The 10,936-nt window shown below is 40.2% G+C and overlaps 1 non-coding gene and 1 pseudogene across 1 annotated transcript; both read right to left on the reverse strand.

The window, feature by feature from the left end:
* Positions 1–3,430: 3,430 nt before the first annotated feature.
* LOC134321635 (craniofacial development protein 2-like) lies at positions 3,431–4,590 on the reverse strand (annotated as a pseudogene).
* A 4,777-nt stretch (positions 4,591–9,367) lies between these two features.
* trnal-aag (transfer RNA leucine (anticodon AAG)) lies at positions 9,368–9,449 on the reverse strand. Its single transcript has one exon. It is a non-coding gene; the product is annotated as a tRNA-Leu (tRNA).
* Positions 9,450–10,936: the final 1,487 nt, after the last annotated feature.

Raw genomic sequence — 10,936 nt, forward strand, 5'->3', positions numbered from 1 at the left:
ATGTTCTTTAATGCTTGTCGAAATTATTTAAAATTGCTAGTGGCTAGTTAGCAAGTAGAATTACTAATAGTGTGGTGGAGCCTTAAAGGCACAGTGCACATATTCTGTTAAGTCATTCAGTTTGGTTAGATTGATACATCTTAATTATTTACAGCACAACTGTGCTATGATTGAACATATTTTGGTTATCATAATGTACATATTAATGGAGTTTAGTGATGGTTCAATTCAAATTCATGTTAAAGGGATAATTGCACGTTACAGCTAAAAAGTTGGAAAAGAGTAGTAATTCATTAGTCAGTGCTAAAATACCAATACTGAAGTGATGTTCATGTTAAATGTCAATGTTGCTGTGATGTATGAATGTTAATTAATCATTTGTAGTCAAGGTGCATCCTTAGTTTTTGTACATGTTATAAGATGTTCTGAAATGAAGAAAATAACTTAATGAGATCTCATTTTAGGGAACATAAAAGAATAGGAGCATTCATTGTTCTGCACTATCTGTGTAGATTGGTTTTTCTTAGATGCACAGAAAGACGTAGAGAATTGTGATGGCGAGCCCAGCCCTGTGAAACTGTTGATGGTCGTAGAAGCGGTGTGGCCTACCGTTTAAAGAAGACTCCGGATATATCAGAGTTTTTGCCCAGGACCAGATAAGAACCTACTCACACTATTTACTCTACCTGGGTAAAACAGCCATAGGAAAATACCTTTAATACACACATTCAAGGACTAGAACTTAATTTTTGAATCTATACCTCTTTAAATATAAGGAGTGGTATTGAATTGAAGATCTCTTAACATAATTCCTATTTGTAAGAGCTTATTTATTTCTTTATTTCTAAGGTTTTTTTGCAGCACTGTATGTGATATTTCATTGCTTGTGTGGCAATAAATGTGTTAGCTGTTTAACTTCACCTTAACTCCTCTCATGATTTCAAAGTATACCGCTGTTCGAACCTAGTTAAATGTTAGTGCCTTTTTGTTACTGTTATTAGCAAGCATAGGTGCTACACTGTCAATTATTAGTAGAAACAAATTAAACAGGGTAGCGAAGCCAACAATTCACCGTGAGCACCTGAAAAACGTGTACCTGTCCGCTGAAGGAAAACTGCAGGGGAGGGTCCGGAGTAGAGCTGCAACTATCGATTATTTTTGTAATCGAGTATTCTATGGATTATTCTAGCGATTAATCGAGTAATCGGATAAGAAATACTTTTGCTTTAATAAAGAGCAAAAATTAATACATAATACGTAAGATTAAATACGACATGTCTCTGGAAACAAACTATATATTTTTATTACTTGCATACAGGACAGTTTGAAGGGTTTATTATGTATTATGAAAACATTTGGGTTTCCAGATTTACATCTGGATCTGATACACAGTTCAGAAGATAGCACCTTTTGTCTAAACCCACCCACATAATCAGTGTAACAGGACACACCTGGGCAACAAAACACACCTGACAGTCATCTGTTCCAATACTTTTGCTCACAAGAAAAATGGGTGGGTTCAGACAAAAGGTGCTATCTTCTGAACTGTGTATCAGATCCAGATGTAAATACCTGGAAATAAAAGCTGAAATGTTGAACTTTTGTCTCATAATCATCTTTTAATGTCAAAACCAAATGTTTTCAGTCTACAGCAAAAATGAAGGGATTGGCCTCACTGTTCCAATACTTTTGGAGGGGACTGTATATATTTATATATATATATATATATATATTAGGGCTGTCAAACGATTAAAATTTTTAATCGCGATTAATCTTAGAATTTCATATAGTTAATCGCGATTAATCGCATTAAAAAAAAAATCTGTGTAAATGTTATAGAAAACAAGGATTTTTATGTGAAATGTTACAATTAAAATGGTGAACACATTTTATGCTAAATGTACTGATGTTAAAAACTGCTGGGACAAGAGAAAACTGTAAGGGAGTTTTATTCACTCACATACTAGGCAGTAAATGTCAGATTGTAGTTTAGAATTTCTCCATCAGCAAACATTGTAGATCAGCGGTGCTTTAGGTGGGATAAGGCGTAGTTATTGTAACAGACTTTTCTGTGGTTGTATTGTGACAATGGTTTGATGGCCGTTTCTACACGAAGTGAGTGTGTTTTGACCCTTTGGGGCTTCCATAGTGCATGGACTAACGTGCTTGACTCAGCTTTCCGGTATTTGGTACCTTAACAGAATAAGTTAATAAAAGTGTTCTGCTCCCGACAACTTGTGAATATAGCGTGCATTTATTTCTTTATAAGTGCATCACTACAACGCTCGGTTACATTATGTTAACAAACCGCAAATGAAAAACGGTGGCAAGTCCGACATTAAAACGTTTGTTTTAACATAATGTTAACATAATGTAACCGAGCGTTGTAGTTCTACCAGTCAAGTCTCAACATTAACTAGAATTTGCGTTAACGGCACTATTATTTTTAATCGCGTTAAATTGAAATCGCGTTAATGCGTTATTATCGCGTTAACTTCGACAGCCCTAATATATATATATATATAATAAACAATAATACATAAACATTGCCTCTAATTTGTGCAACTGATATCAAACTTTCAGTCGTTTTCTCTGTTCCTCTCTGCTCATCCCGCTATATTCTCTCTCTCTTTCCATTTTACAGTCCGCTCTATCAAATCTCGGCTCCGTTTCAAATCGCTACTACATACTGAACAGTACGAGTGTGTACAAACAGGTGAAAACTACCCGGATTAAGTCCTGTTAGGTACTGTTTAATTGAGAGTTTTGGGACGCAGCCCTGGGGCTTCCTTGCGTCACCTAAACACAGCGTGAACGCGTTGTGAAAGTGAAAGTCCGTGCGGAACACCGTGAGCTAGGTATCGGTGTATGGAATAAACGATTCCTCGATGCGAAAAATTTGAATCGATCATTTTTAGTATTCGAATTACTCGAGTTACTCGAGGAATCGTTTCAGCCCTAGTCCGGAGCCGAATCACCTCAACGTCGGTCGGTTTCTCTGTTCAGGCCCTGATTCATGAACAAATGGCTTTGTCTGCCAGCAGAACTAATCCCAGGCTCCGCGACACAGCGACCGTTGGTTCAAAGTTGTTCAAATCGGACTGAAGCGCTTCCCTTTCTTTGTCTTTGCCAGTGCTGTGCTTGCAGTTTCCCATACGGTCCAGCGGTCAGGATTCCTGATTTTCACCCAGGCAGCCCAGGTTTGACTATTTTTTGCCTATTAGTTCCTCTGCGCCTTGTTGCTGTTGCTCAAGCGTCTTGTTCTGTTGGAAGTATGACTGCAGTCTACCAGGGAGCAGCTTGTTACCTTTTGCCCTTGCCTTTCGTCTTTCTTCAATGATCTTTAGAGTCTTTTCTGTTATCCACGGCTGCTGGGGTCTTTTCTGTCTCTTGTTTATTGACTTGCTAGCTTCTTCGGTAATAATAGTCTTTATATGTGTTCCTCAGGCTTATTTTCATCCGTGTCCAGAGATGTGAACCGGTTGTGCAGACTATTCCAGAAAACTTCAGGTATTTTGGTCAAGTCAAAGTTAGGAACAGCCTGTTGTCTAGTCCGTTTGTGCAGCTTGACTCTAATTTTTTATGTTAAAAGTTCATGATCAGTTCCACAGTCAGCTCCTGGCTGTGTCTTCACGGTAATGATAGACGACCTCCATCTTTGGCGAACACATATGTAGTCAATCTGATTCTTATAGGCCCCATTTGGTGATGTCCATGTGTACTGTAGAGTCTCCTTTTGTGATGTTGAAAGAAAGTGTTCATGATGGACAGTTGATTTTTTGTACAAACGTCAATTAATCTTTCTCCAGCTTCATTTCGTTTGCTAAGTCCAAACTTTCCAACAACAGTTCCTTGTTTGCCATGGCCCACTTTGGCATTAAAATCTCCCATGATAATGAGTAAGTCTTGATTTGGCGTCCTGTCAATTTCCTCTTGAACTTGTTCATAGAATAGTTCAACATCCTCCTCCTTGGCATCTGTTGTTGGTGAGTAGACTTGTATGACTGTGACATGGATTGGTGCTCCTTGTAGTCGTATCAAGATGACTCTATCGCTCACTGTGTTGTACTTCAGGACAGTATTGGCCAGTCTTCGATTAAGAATAAAGGCAACGCCATTTCGTCTTTGGTTATCATTTCCAGAATAGTAGACCCAATGTTCGTTTGACTGGAAATGTCCGGATTGAGTCCACTTTAGTTCACTAATTCTGAGTAAATCAAGTCCTGTTCTGTCCATTTTGGCTTTGACAATGTCGAGTTTGCCTTGGTTCATGGTTCGTACATTCCAAGTTCCTAGTCTGATGATATATCTGATTTGATCTTCCCTTTCGACCAAGCGACATCAGCACCAAGACGACCTTGCGGCTTTGATCCTGGCGCATCATAAGCATTGATCCTACTCAAGATGACCATCGGCTCTTCCCCAGTAGCTTGTTGAGTGCCTTTCGACCTAGGGGCGCATCTTCCAGCACTATATCGCATTCCTTTAGTTGTACGCTACATCAAGTTTTCTTGGCATAGTACGGAAGTACACTCCCGCGCAGTAATGTGGTACCTGTGAGGAGCCACACTGGATCAGTGTTGTAGCCATTGTCAATACGAGATTGATAAGAGATTGATAATTTGCTTCCATCACGCAACGTCCTGCTGCAGACGTTGGGCTGTACGTTTAGTCTGGCACCTCAGTTGAGACCTATCCCCCTTGGGGGCCCCTGCTAGCATAATACACTTGGCTCTAAACTGCTTTTAGCCAGGTGGCCTGCGTTCGACTCCCGGTATATGAGGGAGTCTATCAAGGAGCAGCCAACATGAGCCACCAGTGGCTGACCACTGGGAAGCTTGATTGTATAGTGGTTAGTACTCTGCGTTGTGGCCGCAGCAACCCCGTTTCGAATCCAGGCACTGTCTTTTTGTATGCCGTGCTTCTCTCCTCGGTCAAGAGACAGAAATGGGGCTGGAGCTTCAGGGAGGTCACGACCATAATCATGCAGGGGCAAGTGGCGCAATGGATAATGCGTCTGACTACGGATCAGAAGATTCTAGGTTCGACTCCTGGCTGGCTCGGTTACCTTATGCCTTTTTTCTCCTTGTGTGTGGTTCTTTGTACCCCAGATCCAACAATGCAGGTCTTGTTAAGGGGACAAAGGCTTGGCAGAGCGAAAAGAAGTGGCTGATGCTGGTGTCAGCCGGTGCAGAGCCTTGCAGTTTCCCATATGGTCTAGCGGTCAGGATTCCTGGTTTTCACCCAGGCGGCGGAGTTCGACTCCTGGTATTGGAATTGGTCTTTATGATTGGACTTGAGCAAAAATTTGCCTATTTGGCTCTCGCTTAGCATGCGAGAGGTAGTGAGATCGGTGCCCGCGTTCTCCAGGTTTTAAAATTATGTAGAGAAACAGATGGACTACAGTCTGTAATTGTAGAACTACGAAGTGCTTCAATATGGTAAGTGGAGCTGATAAAATGGACAGTGAGTTTAGAAACAAAGAGGTTGTTTTAATGTTATGTTCTAACCTGTAATATATTGCATTTCTTAAAATGTCCACTAGGTGGAGGCAAACCGCAAATTTACAAAAACAATGGCCACGTTTCATGTCAATCACGTTGACCTGTTAGAATGAGGGGCGATCTACCAGTATGCACTGTGCGATCGACTGGTAGATCGTGATTGACGTATTGGGCACCCCTGATGTAAAACAACTGTACTTTTGGTAACCCCTTTGGAGTCTTTTTAAGAAATTGCTCCTGATAACTTTTATTGTTTATTGAAACACAACATTTCCATCACAGATCTGCTTCAAACTTAGGGAGATCCGCTGTCAGAACTCGGACACAGTCTCTATGTTCAAGTATAGATTGAAAACATATTTATTTACTCAGGCTTTTGATTGGTATTTTCAAACTAAACAAGCAAACCTAGTTATGCTGTAATAGTTAGGGGTGCTGGAGTCTAAACCTGTAAAACTCTCTGATATTTTATTCTTAACGATTTCACATTGTAACAACATCTTCTGTTGTTTTAACCCGAGGAGGCTCTGACGGAAACCTGTTCACCCTCTCGAGGTTAAAGACTGCAAGTCGAGACTGCAGTGCCAACAATGCTGCTCCTACTAGATGTGACGGACACCTGGCGTGTTTGCACCAAAAATGTCCAGAACTTAAAACGGACTTTTATCACACACTGGACTGAACAATGAAGAACTCACATTATTTTTTTGCTAGTTACAACTTTCAGTTCAATTTAATTTAGTGTTTGTATGATTTGTGTAAATCCTATTTATTTAAAGTATCCTCCAGGCCACCCAAGAAGGACGGGTCCCTGCTGAGTCTGGTTCCTCTCAAGGTTTCTTCCTGAGTTTTTCCCTGCCACAGTCGCCCTTGGCTTGCTCAATAGGGGTTTTTGGTCTGTTGGTCCTGGATTTTGTAAAGTTGCTTTGAGACAATGTTCATTGTAAAAAGCGCTATATAAATAAATTTTACTTGACATGTGTCCGAGATCTCTAACTCAAGCACCGTTTATGCAATCCATTTGAGTACTACTGTATTTTATAGAGTACATCCTGGGCTTTTTATTAATGTCACATTTGAGGGTGTGTGGCAAGCAGCTCATGAACTTTCTTTTAAAAATGGCTGCCATGTCATATTTCACGTTTTATGGAAATAAGCAAAGTAAGAGATCAGTTTTGTTCAATATGAGTTGTAACTTCAGTTTATAAAGATTACAGAAATGTACAGCAATTTTAACCCTTTCTAAACAAAACATTTATCCAATGTCCTTTGTTGTGGACAGCAGGACTTACTACCCCCTGTTTTTAGCCTATTTCTATACAAGGAAGCAGAGGGCTGAGTAAGGCAGAAAATATTTTATTACAAATTTGTGCAGGAAATTCAGGTGGTGGTATGTTAGTGTGTGTTGTGCTGGAATGACTGGATAAGACACAGCAGCGCTGCTGGACTGAGAATAGTCCACCAACCAAAAACATCCAGCCATCAGCACCCTGTGGGAAGCGTCCTGTGACCACTGATGAAGGTCTAGAAGATGACCAATTAAAACAGCAGCGATAGATGAGTGATCGTTTCGGACTTTACATCTACAAGGTGGACCAATTAGGTAGGAGTGTCTAATAGAGTGGACAGTGAGTGGACACGGTATTTAAAAACTCCAGCAGCGCTGCTGTGTCAGATCCACTCATGCCAGCACAACACACACTAACACACCACCACCATGTCAGTGTCACTGCAGTGCTAAGAATGATCCACCATCCAAATAATACCTGCTCTGTGGTGGTCCTGTCAATAATTGTAGAACTACAAAGTGCTCCTATATGGTAAGTGGAGCTGATAAAATAGACAGTGAGTGTAGAAACAAGGAGGTGGTTTTAATGTTATGGTTGATTAGTGTAAACTCAGACACTGTTGTGTGTGATAGCCAGTGATAGCTTGGTGGTTAAGGTACTGGACTAGTAATCAGAAGGTTGACGGTTCAAGCCCCGCCACCACCAAGTTGCCACTGTTGGGTCCCTGAGCAAGGCCCTTAACTCTCAATTGCTCATTGTGTAAGTCGCTTTGGATAAAAGTGTCTGCTAAATGCTGAAAATGTAAATGTACTGTATGTGCTTGCATGACTGTAGGACGCGTTTTCAGTGCATTACCGTAATATCCATAAAATGTTGCTTGAGATTTAAGTTTGTGTAGAGACTGCAGCAGCGGATACTGTGTTTGTTTAGATTTTATGGTCATACTTTATTAACAAGTTTAAGGTAAGTTTATTAAAATAAAAGTTTTTTGTATATTAGCTTCTGGATATTTTCGGATGCTACGGACAAAACTGTGTTGTACTGCTATGATGATACGACTATGTTCCAAACCCTTTTAGACTCTTCCACCACCGTTAGCGCTTCTCTCAGTTAGTTTAGCTCATTAAATATATTATCCACAGTATCGCTCACTTTTGCAAACCCAATTCCAAAAATGTTTAGACAGAAGAGAAAATGTCAATGTAAATATACAGCAGTTTGTAAAAGATGTTATTTATATTCTAGCATACAAACATACATCGCTCCAAAATATGAATGAACGCTTCAGCCAGGGTTGCCAGATTGCGCATTTCAAAGTCCGCCAAAATGCATGGAAAACCGCCCAACATACTCATGAAAAACAGCCGATAATCAGCGCTTAAACAATATTAAACCAGTTAAACATGACCTACTACTGCTGATATCTCACAAATCAGTGATTATAAATTATGAGTGTCATTTGAAATACTAAAAAACTAAGACTAAGAAGTCTTAAGGGTTTTTTGTGTTTTTGCTAGAACTGTTTCTACTTGAAGAACTCTGTAGTATAATTCAAGGTTCTTTGCTAACTCAATTAGATTTTTATGGATTTTTTTTTCTTGCCACATATAAATGCACATAACATTTAAGGACTGGAAAACAATCGTGCAATTGATACAGGAAAAACGGAAAAAAGTGAAAGAAAGGAATCTGTTTGTAATCTACCTGCAAAATTCTCCTCCTGAGATGTTTTTTTTAGTGTGTGTAAGCAGCAACATACTTCACCTAAAACTTGATATAATCGCCTTCAAGAGAGCCGAAACAGAAATAAAAACATTTTATATTAATTGAAGTTCTACAGGACAACGTATGTTAAAGTTTGTAATTTAAGTCACATTCTTGTGAGGATTAAAGCAGGTTGCAGAGCCCGGATAGGTCAGTTGGTAGAGCATCAGACATTTAATCTGAGGGTCCAGGGTTCAAGTCCCTGTTCGAGTGAGTTGCTTCCTATTGCATTAGTTAAGCGGTAATTTCCAGCATTTAACCAGCCACAGCGAAGAACTGTTGGAGTAGCGACTGATCTTAACCCATCAGATACACGACCTTTCTTTTGTTACAGTAAGCTTGCAAGCAGAGCAACAGGACGGTCAGTATTTAAGGGCTTCCTTTCTTACAACATTTCTTCTGCTAAATTTATGCTTAATTTAAGACTCCGTGGTGCATCGGTGTGTTTGAGCTTGTTTAAAAGCTAATTGGCTTTAGAACGTATGCTGTTTTCACAGTGTCTGCGTTCCATTTTAGATATAAACACAGTTATTGGGTGAGTACAAGTTTTTTTTTTTTATTATGTTTCCTATTATATCATAGTTGCATGTAGTCAGAGTGATGCTAGAGATAACAGCAACGATACAAAGGTACACCAAGTTAAGGTTTGTGTGCACAGTGCGGTCGAACTGTTTCATGTTACATAAAAAAAAAAGTTAAGAAAGGTTGTGGGTCAAAAAGGGCCAATCGCGTGTGCCACACTTGGGATTGTGATTGAGTATACGTTGCATTGGGTGGGTAAACATGGAGCCGGCGTTGAAAAGCATGAGTTGGCAGCGGTGGGATTCGAACCCACGCCCCCGAAGAGACTGGAGCCTTAATCCAGCGCCTTAGACCGCTCGGCCACACTACCACTGGTTGAGGGCCAGATCGAAACGAGCAACTACGTATGCAATTTCTACCTGCATTTTCCAATAGAAGTCAAAGAGGTTGCAAGTGCAATCGCCACACTTGTGATGGAGCACAAGCTACACCAAACTGGTACTAAACAGTTGGTATATCCTGCACTATTTTGGCCCTTACATAATGCAGCATCAACCCTTAAGTCAGTCTGTCAGTGGTACAAAGACAGTTACGATTTGGTTCAGTTCGTCCTAAAGGCTGCGATAAACATGAGTACGTGAGCTTAAACACGTTGAACCCCCACTTTATAATGCAGCATCAATGATCTGTTAGTACATTACAATTTACAAAGGGTAAAGGCGAGTTCTTTATACGGGGAATTAGCTCAATTGGTAGAGCGCTTGCTTCGCCTGTGAGAGATAGAGGGATCGATGCCCGCATTCTCCAATGCAGAAACATTATGATCGTTTAAAGGCAACATGTAATGTAAGACTCGTTTCGTCATTGCTCACTGAAACGCTGCGTCAAAAATGAGGTCAGTTTACGCTCTATTTTCATTCATCGTTTAGTTTAAAGACCTTTATTAATTTTTTTAAATTGACAAACATGCAATAACTTTGAAACAATCTTGAAACTAATCTTTTCACATTATTATGTATGGTAGAGGGTTAAAGATGTAAATTTGTATAAAGCATGAGCTGTAGCTGCACGCATTCAGTTTAAAACACTGATGCTCGCCTACAAAGCCAAAAATGGACCAGCCCCAAGCTACCATCGTGGTCTAATCAAACCCCGCTCTGTACCACGCAACCTCCGAGCCACTAGTCTCGCTCGACTTGAGCCCCCACCCAGGACTAAAGGAAGACAAGCATCAAGGCTCTTCTCTGTTCTAGCACCCAAGTGGTGGAATGAACTTCCTCTGTCTGTCCGAACATCTGAGTCTCTTGCTGTCTTTAAAAACGATTAAAAACCCACCTTTTTACTAAGCACTTAAGCTGACTTGTACTTATTTACTAAAAATTTTTTTCCATTTCCAAAAAAACTAACAAAAAAACACTTCTAACAGGTTTGAGAGTGGAGAGACTCAGCAAGGAGCATCATTTGGCCCCAACGGACACCTTCTGTACGCGTGTGTGTTCGAGATTCGTCGGTGGAGAGACGTTAGGACCGCAAGTGTTCTACGGATCCAAGGCCGAAATAGAATCAACCAAGACGACCGGCGGCGAGGTGATCTAAACTGGGGTATTCCGCTTCTTCCTCCTACGGCTTACGGCTCCAGGTGACACGGTTTATGTGCTCTTGTTAAAAAAAGTTGGGTTTCACTACAAATGTTCTGTTCGTTACACTATTTTCGTATACTCTTTAATTAGATCTTAGAAGGGTTTCCTTCCATCATCCCATCGTAAATCTCAAACTAATTTTATATAGTAGTCCATCTAACAATGTATGCATGAATCTTTAGGTATTTAGGTAGTAAGCATTGTATTCTTAGTTTTA

This window comes from Trichomycterus rosablanca, chromosome 10 (genome assembly GCF_030014385.1).
Source record: "Trichomycterus rosablanca isolate fTriRos1 chromosome 10, fTriRos1.hap1, whole genome shotgun sequence".
NCBI classification, from domain to species: Eukaryota; Metazoa; Chordata; class Actinopteri; order Siluriformes; family Trichomycteridae; genus Trichomycterus; species Trichomycterus rosablanca.